We start from the raw sequence: 21052 nt of genomic DNA, 5'->3' as shown, positions 1-21052 counted from the left end.
AGTCGGATACCACAATTATCAAAAAAAGCATGTAAGTCATGCTGTGCTGTGGGGTTTAGCACTGCCGTGTATAGACACAAATGCTTAGAAACACAATTTTCCCTTGATATCTGTTAGAGAACCCTCCTTAGCTCCACTGCTTCTCTGTGCAAAATGCAGTTGTGCATTGCTACCTAGCAAGCAACTCATTTGCGCATTTTGAGGGTTTGACACAGTCTTCCACCCTTAGCCCTCCACAGAATAGCCACCTTTGTTAGTCTCACAAACAAACCCTGCTCCATCTAGCCCTTCCCCACTAGTTATTACAATATATACCTGTCATAATGGACAGACACAATTTTTCCAGCCACCCTGATTGACATGGGCATCCTGAAGCAATGTAGTAATTGCCTCATGTATACTGACAAGCACTTCCTCCTAAAGCAAACAAACACAGCATGTGAGAGATGTAACTATACCATGAAATTAGAATCAGTCCTCTCATATAACAATATACAAGATATACAACAGTTTGTCAGTACACAAAACTCCCCTCTCACACAAGATAAGGTCAAGACACATAAACTCACATATGGGGAGGACTCACTAAAAGCCTACCAAAAGACTAGAGACCTCTCAAGTGCAAACAACATACACATACTAGTACATGAACAGAATCCACCACTACACATAACAACACACATATCACTGTCTCAACAATTAAGCCCTTAAGGCAAAATATTTCAAAACCTAGTGTTCTGGTCATAGGTGACTCAATAGTGAGACACACAGATGTCCCAATATTTCAAAACCTAGTGTTCTGGTCATAGGTGACTCAATAGTGAGACACACAGATGTCCCCCTCACCAGGTTGAACAAGGAGAAGGTCACGGTCAGCTGCCTGTCAGGTGCCAGGATCCATCAAATCATGAACGCACTCAAGTCTCTCAGCAACAAGTACCATTAAGACTCTGTCATAGTACATGTTGGTGTGAATGACTTGAGACGTACATGTCTACTAACTGAAGAGAGACATGACCGAACTCTCAAATTATGTGTCCCAGGCAGGCATGTCCCTAGCCCTAAGCAGCATTCTACCTTCACCTAGGATGATGCCACAATACAGAAAAAAAATGTTTGATTTCTGTAGATCCGTATGTGTGAATATACATTTAAGAAGCTCTACAATTTTTGCACAAGTGTATAAATACTGAGCATGTGCAAGCTATACTGTCATTTTGGAGTTAGCTGTTGAGATGTAAGCATGTATGTATGTAAGGTCTGTCTGTTTGTTTGTTCATATTTAGAGACACTGCTATCCATCCTGATGTGTTTCTATGTATTAAAGCATCTAAATGAAATCCCAAGCCTTTTTGTCATATGTATTAGAGGTAAATGAGCTGCATGGTGCCAGAAGTGGAATGTAAAGGACATGGAGTTAGAACCGGCATATCTAAAGGGCATGAGGTTAGAAACTGCTTGGCTGAAATGATTAGAGGCACTTGCTTAGAGTTGGTGGAATATACAAGAGTGGATCATCCCAAAAACACACATACTTTGCAAAACAGGTCAGAAATGAATTTCATTTATTAAGACTTGCTCAGCACTATTTCTTTTCATATAATATGAAATGGGGCATACAGGACATTCTAAATAACATTTGCATAAACAGATATGTATGACATTGATAAAATATTTGAATTATCATGGAAAATGTCTGAAATAAAGTCAGTATTGCATAAAACAAATAAAATAAGGGGAAATGACCGAGTTTTTGTAAAGTATATATTTTTCATATTAAGCAAAGATATCCACATTACCAGAAGTGTATAAAGTGTTCGCATGTCTGTGCAATATTACAGTAAAATTATTTCACAAAGTGCAGCCATTACAAGGCATATTTCACAAAGTGTGACCTTTAAAAGGCATATTTCACAAAGTACAGCCATTACAGGGCATATTTCGCAGATTACAGCCATTACAGAGCATATTTCGCAAAGTACAGTATTTCAAAGAGTTTATTGTACATTTGAATGTTATTACAAGCTCACAGAACAGTTTGCTCGCACATAATTACAAGGACCATATTTTCAGTGTGGTTGTATGTACTTTGTGGGCATGGCAGATGGCTTTCGAAAACCCAGTGCACTTGTGTTTGACAGTAGTATTGTTGAGAACTGGAGAGTGTTTGACCAAGAGTAAGATATTTTCATACAAGCTGCATTTTCTGATAAAGATGGCTGCACAAAGATATTTATTCTACTTAATTTAGCTGGGTCAGAAGCTATAGAAAGGAAGCGTTCATTTGTGTATGCACCTGCTGTCTATGCTGGAGAGGGGGAAAACTGTCATATTGTTGTACCGGCTGAGTCAAGGGAGGACCCAAAATGCTTAAAACATAAATTTAGAGAAATGTGTAACCCCCAGACATATGTTACAATGGAAAGGCATTTGTTTTACACAATGGATCAAAAGCCTTTTGAAACTTTTGCAGCATATATAACTGACCTGAGAAATAAAACTAAAACATGCAGATTTGGTGACTTAAGGGATGAGTTGATAAAGGGCAGACTTGTATGTGGCAATAAAGATGATGCTGCAAGAAATATTTCACTTCCTGACAGTGATTTAACTTTGAATAAGCCCATTGAGATTTGTCAGATATACAAGGTCACAGAAAAGCACACACATATGCTTACAAATGAGAGCAGCTCCAGAAAACGCAGTGATAAAGCTCATGTTGATATCATGCAGCATGCAGTTAAAAGAAACAGGCCCAAGCACATGGCAGCAAGTGTAACCCCTGCAGCACTCACTGGTAAATCGCAGAACTTTCTAGCAAATTCCAGAGTTCGCACAGTCACAGTGAAGCATGAGATTGAGTCAACAAACTCAAAGCATGGGCTCCAACCTTATGGAGGTGAAGAAATTTAGACTGAAGGCTCAGTAGTGCTTTCATGTTACTCTGCTGGAAGAAGTTATGACTTGTTGTTTTATGTAGTTAAGAGGCACATCCAGTCATTATTAGGGCTCAGAGACAGTTTGAAAATGGGACTCCTTTCATTTAATAAGGAAGTCCACCGCATTAGTTTAAAAGACCTCTACTCTAATTTTGGCCAGCACATTTTTCTACCTTTGCTGATCTTTTCAAAGACAAACTAGGCAAGCTTCCAGTTGTGTACTCCATAAAGTTAGACCCAGAGGTCAGTCCAGTTATCAGGCCAGCATGTAAAGTTCCAGTAACCATGCAGGACAGAGTCAAAGCTGAGCTAGGTAAAATGGTGCAACAATGTGTGATTTGTCCAGTAGACACTCCAACTGAAGGGTGTCTTCCATGGTGGTAGCTCATAAGAAAAGCTCAGATAACATTAGAATATGTATTGACCTCATCATCGAATGCACACAGTTGAAGACGTCATAGCGTTGATGCCAAATGTTACAATTTTTTCTGTCTCAGATGCAAAGAGTTCATTTTGGCAAATTCAGCTTAATAAAAAATCTTCATTGCTCACTACTTTCAATACTCCGTTTGGCAGGTACAGATTTTTGAGAATGCCATTTGGGATAAATTCTGCAAGTGAAGTCTTTCAATGTGCAATGGAGCAAATTTTCTTCTGGGTATCCTTGTGCTGTCATAATAGATGATATACTAGTAGGAGGTCATGATAAAGCTGAACATGACAGAAACTTCAGAAAAGTAATAGAAAGGGCATGTCAAGTGAATCTTAAGCTTAATCAACACAAATGCAAGCTCAGGCTACAAGAAGTTACTTATGTTGGTCATTTATTTGCAAGTACAGGCTTACAACCAGACGTTTCAAAACAAACAGCCATTCTCGATATGTCAGCTCCAGACAATGTTCAAGCCCTGCAGCGTTTTCTTGGCATAGTCAACTACCAGGGCACATTCATTCCGGACTTGAGCCAACTTTCAGCTCCACTCAGAGAGCTGACATGTAAAGATGTATCCTGGTCTTGGTTAGAGCAACACCAAAGAGCATTTGATGTCCTGAAACAGAGAACTGCTAGTCCACCTATGCTCAGATACTATGATATTCACAAACCAGTTACACTTTCCTGTGATGCTTCAAAATTTGGTCTTGGTGCAGTCATTCTACAAGAAGATCAACCTGTTGCCTATGCTTCAAAAACTCTTACCCAAAATGAGATGTAGTATGCCCAGATTGAGAAAGAGCTTTTTGCAATTGTGTTTGCATGTTCGAAGTTCCATGATTATGTTTATAGTAGGCCTATCTAGATTGAAACAGACCACCAGCCATTGATCACTATCTTGAGAAGGCCTACGTATTCAGCTCCAGACAGACTGCAATGCATGATGCTGAGATTGCAAAAGTACAATTTCAATTTTGTCTACAAGAAAGGCAAACTTTCTTTATCTTGCTGATACATTATCCAAATTACCCAGAAATACCACAGAACAGCACGAGAATGATTTTGAAGTCATGGATGTGAGAAAACTTATTTCTACATGTCTTGATGAGCCGAGAGATCACACAGCCACAGATCCAGTTATACTAAGGCTCGTCCACTTTATCAATCATAGATGGCCGTCAAAGCAATCAACTTTACCTCAAGAAGTGCAACCTTATTTTCCATACAGAGATGAGATTTTGGCTGACAAAAGGTATTGTTCCAAACGTAATTGTTCCAAAGTCCTTGCAACTAGAGTACATTACTGTAGAATAGCAGGTGTGTTGTACCTTTAAGAAGCATTTCCAAGGTCTGTGTGTGCATATAAATACCAAGCATGTGTTAGCTTCAATGTCATTTTGAAGGTGCAGCCAGAATGTTAACATCCATGTGTATGATAGCTAATCTGTTTATAAGTTAAAGATACTTTACCTCATTTATGATGTTTGCATGCACCCAGGATGCTTGCCTGTTTTACCCTGACCTGGCGAGTGACATGGTGTCAGAACCGGAATTGCGAAGTCTATTCTTTAGAGACACGAGGTGCAGAAGTAATGGCGAAGGCAAACAGAACCAATAGCAAAAAAAGGCCAGCAACAAGTGGGTTCCGGCATGTAGCTCACAAGACATTTCCCTGTGAGCTATATCGCCGAAACCAAATGGCTGCAGCAGCAATTTGCCATAGAGCAATATGGCTGAATAGCATAGCCGCTGCAGCTGTACACTATGCACAGTAATTTTACAACTGGTGGCGATCCTTGCAGAGAGCTGCCTGGCTGTATTCTAGCAGAGACAGCCATACTAGATGTGTACCACGTTCCATATTCTCATGTAAGGAATGCATTTCTTTTATTGTTTATTTATTTTATTGTCTGACAATAACATATAATAAAAGAAATGCATTCCTTACAATGAGGATACAGAATGTGGTACACATCTAGTATGGCTGTCCCTGCTAGAATGCAGCCGGGCAGCTGTCTGTAAGGATCGCCACCAGTTGTAAAATTACTGTGCATAGTGTACAGTTGCAGCGGCTATGCTATTAAGCCGTATTGCTCTACAGCAAATTGTTGCTGCAGTCATTTGGTTTTGGCGATGTAGCTCACAGGGAAATGTCTTGCGAGCTACACACCGGAACCTGAGACAAGTTAAAGGTAAAGCGAACACATAAGAATGATTTATTTGTTGAAAGAGGTTTAACGGAGCATTACAAGGGCACAAAACATATTGTTAAGCAAACGAATAGCACAGAAAAGTTTATTAAGCAAACGAGAAATAGAAAAGGGCTCATTGATCAGACAAAATGTTTGCAACCAAGTCATTTGCAACCAAGTAGCATTGGTGGTATAGTGGTGAGCATAGCTGCCTTCCAAGCAGTTGACCTGGGTTCGATTTCCGGCCAATGCAAGAAATTTGTACATTTAAGCATTCTTCTGAATCCTGCTGCAAAGACACACAGCATATTAAATCCCAGTCCAGGTTAGGCAGAGTCCCTCATTGACTCTCTTCAAGAGGAATCTTGATGAGTGGATGGGAGATCGTAGGTTTACCCCGGGTATCACTTCTGTGTCACTGTTAGACAGAGGCACAGTATACTAACCTCGAAAAAGGGCATAGCAAAATTAATTTAAAATGGGTGGCGAAAGCCAAACACACTCTGGCTAGGCTTATAAATGCCCTAGGGCAGATAGCCTAGTATGAACCTATGAACCTATTTGATAAAATGAGCATTAGAAAAGTACATAAAGGGTTCAGAATTGCTTCAGAATTGTAAAATGAGCATGTTTAAAGTAAAACGAGCATGTTTAGAGTTAAAACGAGCACAAGAAAGTACAATAAGCATGAAAAGAGATTAAATGAGCAAAGCAAATATAACACAAGGGCATAAAAGGCACATTAAGAGATTCAATGAGCGAAACAACTATAATAAGAAGGGCAGAAAAGGGCACATTGAGTATAAATAAAGCAAAGGCAACTGCATGTGTTTTGGGTGAATTACTGTGTTTGGTACAAATTGCTACTCTGTATTGATTGAAGCCTTGAATAGCGTAATTAGAGTTGTTCAAATTATCTGAAAGTGTGTAAAAGTGCAATATGTGCTTATTGCTGTGCATTAATTCCGAAGAGATTGTTGTGTGCAAAGCACAACTATTTCATGAAATGCAGTCACGTGAAGCCATTTTGAAAAGTTTCTTGTGCCTAGGTGTGTCTGTTCACAGAGTGCCACCATTACAGAGTGTCTCTCGCACTATACAGAGTTGTTTGGCAAAGTGCAGCCATTTTGGGGAGATTTCAGTGTGCTGTGTACTGATAATTCACAAAGTGTAGTTATTATGAGGTGTTTCTCACTCTGAGTTTCTTCTGCCCAATACTTTCATAAATTGCAGTTACTTCAAAAAGTTAATTAACAAAGTGTCATTACTTCGAAAAAGTTTATTTGCAAGTTGCAATTACTTTGAAAATTTCATTTGTAAAGTACCATTACTTTGAAACCGTTCATTCACAAATTGCTTACTTTGAGATAGCTTCTTTGCAAATCGCAATTACTTCATAACAGTGCATTCTTAAAGTGCCATTGCATCGAGATAATTTTTTTTTTTTTATTTTATTTTACATTTGTTGACCGGGCTAGTCTAGCTGGATATATGTCCATTTTCAGTAGAGGCCCGGGGAGAAAAGCTCCAAAAGAGACAGAGGAATTTAAACATAAACATCAGAAGAGCACTTAATTATTATTACATTCAAAGATATAGTCAGAGGAAGTTTAACAGAAACATAAGAAGATTAATTGGTTATTATTACATACAAGAATAAAGCAATCAAACAGGATTAAAGATGTTAGTTAAAAGAGGTACAGGCTTAGAAATGTATTTGCAAAGTACAGTTACTTCAACATGTTGCTTGCTTTCTGCTTCTATTGTTCAGTTTATTCACACTGTGCAGTTGTTCAAAATGTTTCTTAAAATGATGATAAATAACTTTGGCAGTAAAATGTTGATAAGTGGCTTTGGCATTAATGCAATTACAAGACAAAAGCTTGTACAGTAAAATGATGATAAATGACTTTAGTATTTTGTCTTTACAAGATAAATTACTCATATGGTAAATAAATAATTTCACAGCAAGTGGCTTTACAGTAAAGAGATTTCAAATTGTTGCAGTGCCTAGGAAAGTTATTTTATGAAATTCAGTTATACAGAGGCTCGTTGTGTTGTTACAAGAAGTGGCATAAACTTCAAGCACATGTATACATGTATGTACAAGTGTGTGTGTGTGTGTGTGTGTGTGTGTGTGTGTGTGTGTGTGTGTGTTTGTGCATATTTGCAAGAGCTTTTCACCGAGATATATTAATATGGCAGGCATATTTTGCAAGCCACAACCACTTGTGTTTAATCAGAATATTGGAGAGAATTGGAGAATAGTCAGCAAGAATACAATATATTTATACAAACAGCTTATTCTGATAAAGATGCATGTACCAGGGCATTAATTTTGCTGAACCTAGCAGGGTCAGAAGCCATTGAAAAGGAGAGTTCATTTGTCTGTGCAGTGTGCACCAGCAGTGTATGAAGGTGAAGAAGAAACTTGTCATGTTGTTGTGCAGGCTGAATCAAGGGAAGACCCTGAGTGTTTAAAGCACAAATTCAGAGATGTGTAACCCTCAATCTAATGTCACACTAGAGAGCCATTTGTTTTACACAAGAGATCAAAAGCAAGGGAAAGCTTTTGCAGCTTATATTACTGATCTGAGAAACAAGGCTAAAATTTGTAGGTTTGGTGATTTAAATTATGTTAATAAATTTAAAACAAATAATAATGCTGCTGTGAGAAAGATTTTGCTTCATGACAGTGATTTAATGCTGAGTAAAGCCATTGAGATTTGTCAGATTCATGAAATTACAGAAAGGCACACAAGGCTAGTGATTACAGCATGGTTTCAGTGGGCTCCAGAGCTCATGTAGACATCATGCAACATGTGACAGGCAAAAGCAGGCCAAAGCATGTGGGAACAGCCTCGTGGGACTTCTATGTAAAACCCATAGTTTTCTAGCACATTCCAAGAACAGTTCAGTTAAAGAAGCATGCTTAGTGCAAAACCAAGGATACTTAGTACAAAACAAATGTTGCCCAGTACAGCATGAGTGAATCAGCAAAATCCAAATCAAGCTTTTTTGTTAATTGTCATAATTGTGGTGCTAACCATGAGTCCAGAAGAGAAAAGTACATGGCATTTGGTCAGCAATGTTATAAGTGTAAGAAATGGAACCATTTCCAAACATTTTGTAAATCCAGTAAGCCTCACACAGTTGCAAAGAAGGGTCACTCCAAAAAAGCAAGTTAATTAAATAGACCTGCAACAGTCTGCTTTCTATGTAGCTGGTGTATCAGTAATTGGTGAAAAGATTGATGCAATAGATTTGTTGAGGAGAAATGAAGTGGTTTGTACTGTCCAGATCAATGGTAAATCCACAGAGCTTAAAGTAAACACTAGTTCAAAGTGTAATGTCATGCCTGCAGATACTTTTGCAAAGGTCAGAGCTGGTGAACAACTAAATGTGACTAGTTGTGCGAAACCTATAGCTTATGGAGGGAAGAACTTCAAACACAGTAGTGCTTTCATGTTATGTGGCTAAGAGCTATTACAGCCTATTATTCTATGTGGTTCAAAGACCTGTGCGGTCATTATTGGATCTCAGAGATAGTTTGAAAATTACTCTGCTTTCTTTTACCAAAGAAGTTCATCAAATAAGCACATGTCCTAGTTCCAGCTTCACTGATGATATTTTTTCAGAGTATGCTGATGTGTTCGATGACTTGAGCATACTTCCAGTTGTGTATTCCATTAAATTAGACCCAGAAATCAGTCCGGTAGTCAGATCAGCAAGAGTTCTGATAGCTCTGTAGCATAATGTCAAAGCTCAGTTGGGCAAAATGGTGCAACAAGGTATAATTTGTCCAGTTACAGAACCTACCGAATGGGTGTCATACATGGGAGCAGCTCATAAAAACGGCTCAGATGAAATCAGAATATGTATCAACCCAAGAGATTTAAATAAGGCATTGAAGAGATTGCATCATCCCATGTGTACAGTCGAAGAGGTTGCAGCCCTGATACTGAATGCCACTGTTTTTTCTGTCTTAGATGCAAAAGAGTTCATTTTGTCAGGTGATGCTTGATCGCAAATCATCATTACTGACTACATTCAGTAACCCATTTGGAAGATATAGATTCCTCATGATGCCGTTTGGAATAAATTCTGCAGTCTTCCAGTGTGCAGTGGAGCATTTTTTTTCTGGCTATCCCTACAATGGTGACGCAGAACACGACAGAAATCTTAAGAGTTATAGACAGAGCACATGAAGTGAACTGAAAGTTCAATCCTCTGAAGTGCAAATTAAACCTACCAGAAGTAACATATGTAGGTCATTTGTTTACAAATATGGGCTTGAGACCAGACCAATCCAAGCAAGCAGCTATTCTTGAGATGGCAGCACCAGATAATGTGCAAGCTCTACAGTGTTTTCTTGGTATGATAAATTACTTAGGCAAGTTTATACCAGATTTCAGTGAGTTGACAGCACCTTTGATAGAGCTCACACATAAAATATTACTTGGTCATTGCTAAACCAGCACCAGAGAGCATTTGAAGTTCTTAAGCAGAAAATCGCTACCCCACCAACATTAAGATACTATGATGTCAACAAACCAGTAACTCTTTCCTGCGATGCTTCAAAATTTGGTTTAGGTGCAGCTATTCTCTAAGAAGGCAAGCCAGTAGCCTCCACATCTAAAACACTTACCTAGACTGAGCTGCAGTATGCTCAAATTGAGAAGGAACTTTTGGCAATGGTGTTTGCATGTTCCAAGTTTCATGATTATATCTATGGTCGGGAAATCCAAATTGAAACTGATCATCAGCCTTTGGTCACTACTTTAAAGAAGCCTATGCATTCAGCTCCAGCAAGATTACAAAGAATGATGCTTAAATTGCAAAAGTACAACTTCAAGATGGTCTATACGAAAGGCAGACTTCTTTACTTTATCTGGCTGATACCTTATTCAGAGTGCCTAGAAATACAACAGAACAACTTCATGCAGAGAATTTTGACTTTGATATAATGGAAATGCGTAATTTTTCTACCACAAGATTTGATGAGCTGAGAGATCACACAATGACTGATCCTTTATTACAGAACCTCAGTCACTAAATCAGTGTTTGATGGCTGTCAAAGCAATCGAGAGTACCTCCAGAAGTGCAATCTTACTTTCCTTACAGAGATGAGTTGTTGATGGAAGATGGTGTTATTTTCAAAGGTCCTAAAATTGTTGTTCATGCTTCCTTACAACAAGAATATATACAGATTTTGCATTGTAGTCACCTGGGTTCTGAATCTACTAAGGGAAGAGCAAGATAACTAGTATTTTGGACTTCTCTAGTGAAAAGCGTTGATGGAGTACTTTTTTCATGTTCGGTATGTAACAGTACTAAAGAGCATTTGCAAAGAGAGACACTTCAGCTAAGTCAAATTCTTGATCTACCTTGATCAATTGTAGCTACTGACATATATGAGTGGAACAATCAAAATTACTTAGTACTAGTAGACTCTTATTTAAATTGGTTTGAGATCGATTTACTACCTAAACTAGCTTCTGCTACAGTCATTACTAAGTTGAAATGCCATTTCTCAGTCCATGGCAGTCCACAGAAATTATACTCTGACAATGGTCCACAATTTACCAGTCAATTGTTACAGAAATTTGCCAAAGAATGGGACTTCGTACATGTTACTAGTAATCCAGGTTATCCACAATTGAATGGACTGCTGAACATGCAGTACAGAGTGCAAAGCAATTACTTGAAGAACTCAAAGAGTGATAATACCAATTATTTTTAACTTACTCTATCTCAGAAACACACCCCATAATGATGTACATGGCTCATCTGCTCAGAGACTTCTGTCTAGGCAAACCAGAACAACATTGCCTTTCAGATGTTCTTCCTGTTTCACTGTTGCAATCATCACATATGGGTTATCCCTGCCAGGGTAGCCCTCGGCCGGCCTGAATACCAGAGACTTAGTTTTTCTGCATTGGTTGCTGTTGCTTGAGGACTGAAGATGGGTCGTCAGTGGTATAAAGAAAGGCAGCTGACGCCATTACATCAGTCTTTCTTGCCATGGAGCACGAAGCAGAACCAGTTTGCATGAGTGCTGGTCGGCTGCTACCTGAGTTTCATTTCTGAATTGAAGTTGAAGTCTTCGGAAGCTAAGTACCCCGTTAGGGATCCTTTTTTCTTGCACTAACCGATGTCAGAAAAAGTTAATAATTGTCTCGCCTGTGGAAAGCAAATACCACACCGGGACTTCCACTCTTACTGCATCACATGTCTAGGCCCAGACCACAATGTCCCTCATTGTTGCTTCTGTGCTTTGTTTAATGCCAGAACTATTTATTGTTGGGCCCTTATTGTAGCCAGATATTTCCATTTACAGGCCTCAAAATCCGATATGGCTTTGGTAAGCCATCTGACAGCAGATCTTCTGAAAAAACATAAAGATTAAGACAGAGACAAAGCGCACACGACCAAACCTTCTGATGACGCTTTCGTTAAGCTGGTTGTCAGTCTTCCAGAACTCAGTGAGGGGCTTTCGCAGCCCCTGATGCCCACTTCAGTTAATTTTCAGGCCGCTACCAAGACCCTTTCAGAGTCCAGTATACCGCAAAACTCTTCTTTGTCTAAGGATCCTGCGGTTGTCTCTACCTTGGATTGGTCTGGATCCACTGTGCAGGCACCGGCTTCCAAGAAAGTCCTTTGCAACACCGAATCCCAACACAAACTGATGCCTTTTTTCACAGCTACCGTTTTTTCGAAAACAACTGAGTTTCTTAGGCCCAGGGGTCGAACCACCCCTAAGAAACTGACTACCCATTCTCAGGTGCCTGCTCCCTTGCCTCAGTCTCAAATGCTTAAAATGGCAGAAGACCTTATCATGCTGATTAGGGAAAGCCAAGCCACTCCCTCAAAAGGGAAAAGAGATCTGTCTCCAGTAGTTTTGTCTGAACAAGAGTCAGATGAATCCAATGCATCTGACTATGAAGAGAATGCAACCACTCTCCACATCTTAGGATTCTGATGCAGAGGAATTCATTCCTTCAGCCTCTCCCCCAGAGGATTTTTCCTTTAGGGAAACCCTGCATACCTTAAGGAAGCATTTCAAATGGGAAGAGTCAAGACTACCCACAGTCTAAAAAGAGACTCAGAGAGTTCCTGGACCTTCCACAACACAGGCCCTTAGCAATCCCTCCCAGTCCTAGATGTGGTGGATGATGTCTTCCTTGAATTCAGCTTGACTCCAGATGCCCTTCCTCCTGCACCCAGAAAACCAGACAGGTACTACAGGATCCCTGACTCTCACAAATATCTTTTTTTAAAAATCCAGCAGCGGACCCTGAGGTCATTACCCAAGGGCCAAAAGGGATTAAAGCAACCTCAGCTAATAATCCCACCCCCTCAGACAGGGATTCCCGAGCACTGGACAGATGGGGTAAAAAAGTATACACCGCAGCAACTCTTGCTATCAGGGCACTAAATTGTTAGTTCCATATACCTAAATATCAACAACATACCTTGGAACTCCTTAAACAAAAAAATTCCTCTTTTCCTGCATGGGCAGAATCTAAAGATTTACATGAGTTAATGCATTCTGCTGGTCAAGTAACTAAACACCCTTTGCGCTGTGGTTTTGATGCCCTAAAAGCTTCTTGCAGGGCAGCAGTCACTGGATCTGTCATTAGAAGACATGCATGGCTTAAGGAACAATGCCTGCCAGACCATGTCAAATCAAAATTATTGGATGCACCCTTGCACAAAGATAACTTATTTGGTACTAAAGCAGAAGAGGTCTTAAAAAAAGATGAAAGAAAAAGCAAAATCTATGTAGGCTGTTAAAGATTTCTTACAGGTACAGCCCCCTAGGTTCAGCAGGCATTTTCCCTCCAAACACTGGTCCTTTCCTGCTCCTAGTAAACAGGGCCAGCCTAGGTCCCGTGGAAACAGACCTCCCATGCAGCAGTCCCAGGGGTTGCAGAGATCTAAGCAGTGGACTGCTGACACTTCAAAATCAGGAAGTTCTAAGCCACCCTCTTATGGTAAGAACTCACAATGACTCACCCCCTCCTGACCTTGCCTCTGCCCACCTTCACATTACCTCAGGAGGAAAACTCTCCTTTCAGTCAAGCACCTGGACCAGCATTACCAAGGACCAATGGGTTCCGAACATTGTGTCTCAGAGGTACAAATTCTCCTTCTACTCCCTTCCAACACCCAAAAGGGTTCCCAGATCTACCACCAAATCAGTGGGTAGAGGCTCAAAAGCAAATCCATTCCCTGCTCTCCCTGGGGGCAGTAGAGCATGTTCCTGCAGAGCAGATAGGCCAAGGATTCTACTCCAGACTTTTTCTGGTGCCCAGAAAATAGGGCACCTGGTGCCCCATCCTCGATCAATCCATACTAAGCACCTTCATGGTGATCCCAAAATTCAAAATGTTCACCCTCCAGCAGTTGCTACCCATGCTCTCCAAGGATGCTTGGCTAGCCACCCTGGACCTAAAAGAGGCCTACCTCCACATTCCCATCAGGGAGTCCTGCAGAAAATATCTCCGCTTCAGGGCAGGATTTCAACACTTTCACTTCTCTGCACTTCTCTTTGGCTTGTCTACTGCTCCCAGAGTTTTCACAAAATGCCTGGCTTCATCCATTGCTTTTTGCAGACAAAGAAGTATTCAAATTTACCCCTACTTAGATGACTGCCTCATTCAGGCAGACAGCCAGGAAAAGCTGCTCAAAGACTTGGCCTTTGTAAAGGGCCTACTAACCTTCCTAGGGTACACAATCAATAAAAATAAATCTAAACAGGTACCCACCAAAAGGATAATCTTCCTGGGAGCAAGTCTGGACACAGCATCCCAGATGGCATGCCTCACACCAGAGAAACACATTTTCCTATCAGCTTCTCTCAACTGGCCACCAGGCCCCAGCTTTCCGCAAGGAAAATCCTGCAAACCTTGGGGTTCATGGCATCCTGCATACTCCTCATTCCATATGCCAGACTGCATATGAGGAAACTTCAGTGGTACCTAAAGAGCCTTTGGTGTCAACACTCTCGAGATCTGGAAACTCTTCTACCTATTATTCCTTGCCTGAGGAAGGAATTTCTTTGGTGGGCAACAACCTGCTCCCACAACAAGGGACTGCCCTTCTCCCCACTCCCCACCACCCAGACCCTCACCACAGACACATCAGACTATGCTTAGGGTGCACACCTGGACAGCAGGTGCATACAGGGCCAATGGAACCCCAAGCAACTCCCCCTTCACATCAATCAAAAAGAGATGATGGCTGTGCAGCAGGCCTTGATAGCTTTCAAACCCCTTCTCTCTCCCTGGGGTTCTCCTGATCAAAACAGACAACACCACTGTGATGTGGTACATCAACAAGCAGGGAAGGACTCACTCATACCCGCTGTGCAGGCTGGCCATGACCCTTTGGTTCACAGCCTCTTCCACCCAACTACACCTGTTAGCACAATACCTGCGAGGCTCTCTCAACTCCCTGGCAGACCAATTAAGCTGAAAACTTTTGGACCCCCACGAGTGGCAGCTCAACAGAAACACTTTCTTCCTAATAACTCAGAAATGGGGGACCCTGGAGGTCGACCTTTTTGCCTCCCACACCAACCATCAGCTCAGCAAATTCTGCACCAGGGAGCATCACTGCATGGCATGGAAAGTGGATGCCCTGTCCTTCCCCTGGGTAAACCTCTTGGTCTATGCCTTTCCTCCCCTACCTCTCATTCCCAGGGTACTGCTCAAAATAAGGGAGGAAAAACCAAGGACTATTCTCATAGCTCCAGACTGGCCCAGACAGCACTGGTACGCTTTGCTGCACAGCCTATCCCCACTGCCTCCATGGAATCTTCCTCAGATTCCAAACCTCTTAACCCAGAGGGAAGGGGAATTCATGCACCTCCAATTGCAGACACTCAATTTGGCAGCTTGGATTATACCCTGACACATGACCAGTCTGCCACCCTCAGTAAACAGGTTCTGGATGTTATCTGAGAGGCTAGATGCCCTAGCACCAGAAAGTCTTATGCAGACAAATGGAAATCCAGATGACATTCCTATTCCAGAATGTGTCTTGACTCCTGATACTGTTCCGGCAGATGATTCTGACTGAAGAGTCAGCAGAGATTATTCCAGTTGCTAAACCAGATTCCAAATTGTATGTCACATGATATGGTCACATTTCAAAGCCTAGTGTGAAATAGACAGCAACTTGCACGTAGTTCTATATATGTATCTAGCTTTGTATAATTGCATGATGAAAATCATTTCTATGTAAATTGCATATTCATTAATTTCAGTGACAATCTCTAATGCATTTTCTCAAAGAGGGAGGATGTAGAATAGCAGGTGTGTTGTACCTTTAAGAAGCATTTCCAAAGTCTTTGTGTGCATATAAATACCAAGCATGTGTTAGCTTCAGTGCCATTTTGAAGGTGCAGCCAGAATGTTAATATCCATGTGTATGATAGCTGACCTGTTTATAAGTTAAAGTTACTTAACCTCATTTATGATGTCTGTATACAATAAAGGTGTTTGAACAAGAACCCAAGATGCTCGCCTGTTTTATCTTGACCTAGTGAATGACAATTACTATTTTGTATCGTAGCCACCCAGGAACCCAATCTACCAAAGTAGAGCGAGAGGACTGGTATTTGACCTTCTATGTCACAAGACATTGAGAGAGCACTTTCATCTTGTTCAGTGTGTAATAGTACAAAGCCTTATCAACAGAAGGAAACACTTCAGCTTAACCAGATTCAGTAACTATCTTGGCCGACAGTAGCCACCAACATCTTTGAGTGGAATGATCAACATTATTTGGTGATAGTAGACTCTTAATCCAATTGGTTCGAGATTGATCAGCTTCCTAACCTAGCATCTAGCACTGTCATTCCTAAGATGAAGCATCATTTTGCTGTTTATGGTATGTCCGCACAGCTATTTCTGACAATGGCACGCAGTTTACAAACCAACAGTTCAAAAGATTTGCTGAAAAATGGGACTTTACTCATGTCACAAATGGTCCAGAGTACCCGCAATCAAATGGTTTGGCAGAACATGCAGTTCAAAGTGCAAATCAGTTACTAAAGAAGTCAAAAGGAGATAATAGTAATGTTTTCCTGAATCTTTTGAATTTCAGAAATGTTTCTTGTGATAAATATCTTGGCTTACCTGCTCAGAGACTTCTGCCAAGACAAACCAGAACGACATTATCAATCAGTAATCAATTGTTGGTTCCATCTGTCAAGAACAACAGGTTAGTGAAAGCCAATCTGTTGAAGAAGTGTCTATCCCAGAAGTCCTACTATGATAAGACCAGCAAACCACACAATCCATTACAAGAGGGAGAAGTGATAAGGATGCAAACATCCAAAGGTTATGATCGGATTGGTGTTGCGAAGAATATTGGTCCAGAGCTGAGATTGTACATTATAGAATTAGAAGGAGCAACTTTTAGGCAGAATTGGATACATTTGAGACTGGTGTCTGAGCCTATACCACAGCAGATAGTTTATGAGGATGACTCTTTATCTCAGAGTGAGTTGTCCAGTGTTCCAGTTCCTGAGGAAATTCCAGGAACATTCCTGTTCCTGTGATGAATCCAGAAGTTCCTGATATGAATTGTGCACCACAGACTGTCCCTATTGCTAAATTTGGTCCCAACTGTTATGTTATGAGATATTGTCGAACCTCTAAACCCTATAGCAGATATGAAGCAACTTGGACCTGAACATTGTGTTTTGTTTCCAATGTATATAGTAATGCATGTCTATCTCTAATACTGTTTTGTGTAAAGGGCAAACTCTTTAAGAGGCAGGATGTAGATCAATATGTATGTATATACCTTTAAGAAGCTATCCAAGGGCTTGCACAAGTGTATAAATACTGAGCATGTTCATAGGTTCATAGGTTCATACTAGGCTATCTGCCTGAGGGCATTTACAAGCCTAGCCCATAGTTTTGTGGCTTACGCCACCCCTTTAGTTTGGAGAAACTATGCCCATTATTTTGCTGTGCCTCTGTCGAGCAGTGACACTGAGGTAACCCCTGGGGTGTATCTGCGATCTCCCATCCATTGGTCAAGATTCCTCTTGAACAAGGCCAGCGAGGTGCGCTGCCTCACATAAACCGGGATTTTGTTCCACAGCATAGGGAGTCTTTGGGTGATGAATCTATCCCTCCAGCACGTCCTATTAATAACCGTGTCGAGGTTTAAGTTTCCTGCCCTTGTGGCTCTGAGGGATATAGATTTTTTGAGATGAAGCATGTTCATCAAATCTGGGTTTGACATGGCCTTGTATGTCAGGCACAGGTCACCTCTGAGCAAGCGGTAAGCAACTGAATATAACTGGAGTTCTTTCAGTCGGGCAGCATAAGACAGATTTTTGAGACCCTTTATCCTTTTGGTGAGGAACTTTTGTGGCCTCTCCAGCTGCTGCAAGTGTCGGGTCAAATACATTCCGTATAGGGCATTGTACTCAATCATTGGTCTGATGAGTGATGAGTATAGGGAGACTACGACCTCCCTTGATCTAGATGTGAATCCCTTCATGATAAGGTGGGCAATGTAGAAGATCTTCCTAACTACTTTAGCAATATGAGTGTTGAATGAAAGGCTGCTGTCAACCTGGGTCCCCAGGTCCCTGATAACTTCTTCTGTGATCAGGGGATTGCCACCTATATGGTAGCTAGGGGTAACCTTGTTTTTCCCGAAGGGTATGACTATGCATTTCTTGGCATTTAACTTTAGGCCATGACTCTGGCACCAGTTATCCATTTCTGTGAGACCCTTCTGAAGGATATCTGTGTCAGATGTGTTTTCGACTACGGCGCCCAGTTTGCAGTCATCTGCAAACTTTGTCAGCCATAACCCTCCTGTGTTTGCTTGTACTTCAGAAAAGTAGATGCCAAACAAGAGTGGGCCCAGGACTGAGCCCTGTGGGACACCACTTGTGACAGGCTTTGAGTCTGACATGGCGCCAGCAACTCTGACCCTGTGGGTTCTGTCACTCAGCCAGTTTGCAACCCATCTTGTAATGTATGGGTTTACATTTAAGTTGATGAGTTTTTCAATGATACCCAAGTGGGGTATTGTATCGAAAGCCTTCGCCAGGTCTAGGTAGGCTGTATGGACTGCCTCCCCCTCATCAATGGCCTTGGTGACTGTTTCAAAAAAGTCAACCAAGTTTAAAAGGCATGATCTGCCTTTGACAAAGCCAAACTGGGTTGGATCCAAAGTCTGCAAATTCCCTATGTCTTTATTTATGAGATCCATTATGATCCTCTCCATGGCTTTGCAGATAAGGCTTGTCAAGCTAATGGGACGGTAATTTCCAGGGTCGGTGGAGGCACCGCCTTTGTGGAGTGGGACCACAGTCACTGTGCGCCACTCCTGGAGTGCGTATCCGGAGGTGAGACTAAGATTAAACAGCTGTCCTAACTGTGGGTTTAATTCCTCGTTGAGTTCGTGGAGCACACAGCCGAGGACACCATCAGGTCCCATGGATGCTGTGTTCTTTGCCTTGGAGAGAGCAGTTCTCACCTGGGCGTTAGAGATGTTTGGTGGCTACAATCATTTGGTATAGATATCTCTCCTTTAGGGGGGGGGGAGTTTGCACTGAACCTGTCAGCCAGTATGTTGGCAATGTCTGTAGGATCAGTAATCTTCACATCATTTTGAACTAATTCTGAGCATATCTGGGAGTTTCCTCCTAGGTTTCTGACATAGCTAAAGAATGCCTTATGGTTGTCTTTAGAGTCCTTAGCTATTTTGTCTCAAAATTAGCTTTGGATGATTTTATGAGAGCTCTTAGCTTTTTACTTATAGTGATCAGCGGTGTCTTACCTTTTAAGGATTTTGCTCTATCTTGTAGTAGCTTTCTCCTTTTGTTGTAGAGTTTGTTTATGGCTGGGGTCCACCAGACTGGACGCTTGCCTTTGGTACAAAGAGTCTTTGTTTTGCTTGGGATTGCCTGATCCATGCAGCCCTGCAGGTGCTGGTAGAAGGCATTTGTAAGTGATTCAGCGGTTTGAGTAATGTTTACCGCCGGCTCGGGGGCCTTAAAGGAGACCACACTAGTCTTTAGAAGTGTGAAGTCAGCTTTCGAGAAGTTCTTTACTGTGGTCTTTTTATTTCGGTGGGGCGGATGAGGACCTCCAGCGAGATTAGTTTGTGATCTGATCTCACCAGTGAGGGGTATACTTCCAGTGTTGAACATTGTGCTCCCATGTTTGTGATGATGAGATCAAGTATGTTTTCTTGTGCAAGCTAGACTGCCATCTTGTAGTTAGCTGTTGAGATTTAAGCATGTATGTATGTAAGGTCTCTCTGTTAATTAGTTTGTTTGTATTTAGAGATGCTGCTATCCATCCTGATGTGTTTCTATGTATTAAAGCATCTAAATGAAACCCCAAGCCTTATTTGTATTAGAGAAGAATGAGTGACAGTTTTAATAATTGGCTTAGCTTCTGGTGTCACTCGAGGGAGATCCAGTATCTGTCTGCGTGGGAAGACCTGGACGGCATTCCATACTGCTTTGTCAGAGATGGCTTTCACCTGTCTCCTCAAGGCTTTTGGATACTGGCAAAGATGCTTGCTTACCCCATAGTGCCTTTTTAGGCAATGTCCAAATAACAAACCTTTGGATGTAAATCCACTAAAGACAAGCTCAAGATCATGCTGCTTAATGCTAGGAGCTTAAACAGTAAACTGCACTCCCTGGAAGCACTCCTCACCTTGGAAGATGCTGCCGTTTGTGCAGTCACTGAGACTTGGTTCAAGACCACTGAGAGCACCCTGGCTATACAAGGCTACAATGCCTTTCACACATTCAGACACCAAAACAAGCATGAAAGAACCAGAGGTGGAGGTCTATACATATTTATTAAATCCAAATACACCTTGAGACTGGTGAAACAGCATGACTCCCTTGAGCTACTCTAGGTCCAATTAACTATAGGTAAAATACCCCTTCACATCATTGCTAGCTACAGGTCCTCTACCATGAACAAGGAGAAGCACACCACCTACCTGGACTTGCTAGAGTTGCTCAGTACACAGCCAAACACCTCGGTCATAGAAGATTTCAGCTATTATTCCATCAATTGGGTAACTTACATGAGCACAAACACAATTGCTGCGAGGTTCCTGGACTTTGTGAAATTCAAATGCCCTGGAACATTTGGTCCACACCCCCTACAAGGGGCTCAAATGTCCTGGACCTAGTGCTTGCCAACATGGGGGGGGGGGGTCGCTGCACTACCTCCTGTGTGTTGCCCTCCTTGGTAAAGTCAGACCATAAATCTGTCTCATTTGAAGTAAAGATCAAACCTGATACCCCCACAGGAGTAAAATTCCCTATACAGCCACTTAAATAAGTGCATCGACTCGACTGTACCCAACAAGAACAAAACCAGGTCTTCCCCAAAAAACAAGCCACCCTGCTGGACTGTAAGTATAAATAAGCTGTACAACAAAATAACAAAACTGATATCTATGAACAGGATGGAACT

The 21052-nt window shown here is 41.4% G+C and overlaps 1 non-coding gene across 1 annotated transcript; it reads left to right on the top strand.

Annotated features, from left to right (window-relative positions):
• Positions 1-5745: 5745 nt before the first annotated feature.
• Positions 5746-5817, top strand: TRNAG-UCC. Its single transcript has one exon. It is a non-coding gene; the product is annotated as a tRNA-Gly (tRNA).
• The last annotated feature ends 15235 nt before the right edge of the window (positions 5818-21052 follow it).

Source organism: Protopterus annectens, chromosome 4.part0 (assembly GCF_019279795.1).
Source record: "Protopterus annectens isolate FY-2018-M chromosome 4.part0, PAN1.0, whole genome shotgun sequence".
Taxonomy (NCBI): Eukaryota; Metazoa; Chordata; order Ceratodontiformes; family Protopteridae; genus Protopterus; species Protopterus annectens.
Note: the sequence above shows the minus strand (reverse complement) of the source record. Positions and strands in the feature narration are given on the sequence as shown.